The sequence below is a fragment of the Bison bison genome, unplaced genomic scaffold (assembly GCF_000754665.1).
Source record: "Bison bison bison isolate TAMUID 2011002044 unplaced genomic scaffold, Bison_UMD1.0 scf7180017864200, whole genome shotgun sequence".
Lineage (NCBI taxonomy): Eukaryota > Metazoa > Chordata > Mammalia > Artiodactyla > Bovidae > Bison > Bison bison.
In genome coordinates this window covers 6838365-6838723 of record NW_011494772.1, presented here as the reverse complement: position 1 = coordinate 6838723, position 359 = coordinate 6838365, and the positions used below count along the sequence as shown (strand labels likewise).

Sequence of the window (359 nt, the reverse complement as noted above, 5' to 3'; positions counted from 1 at the left end):
TCACCATCTGCAGTGATTTTGGAGCCCCCCAAAATAAAGTCTAACACTGTTTCCACTGTTTCCCCATCTATTTCCCATGAAGTAATGGCTTCTTAGACTGCCATAACAGAATATCACTGATGAGTGGCTGACACATCAGAAATGTATTTTCTCACAGTTCCAGAAGCTAAAAGCCCCAAATCTAAGTGCTGGCTTGGTTAGTTTCTCCTGAGGCCTCTCTCCTTGGCTTGCAAATGGCCACCTACTCATTGTGTCTTCACCTGGTCTTTCTGTGTTATTGCTGTCCTAATCTTGCCCTTCTTAAAAGGATATCAATCAGAGTGGATTAGAGCCCACTTGACCTCATTTTAACTTAATCA

General features: G+C 42.6%; 1 pseudogene; it reads left to right on the top strand.

The window, feature by feature from the left end:
- Positions 1–359, top strand: part of LOC104991765 — a 1529-nt pseudogene that overhangs the window by 195 nt on the left and 975 nt on the right.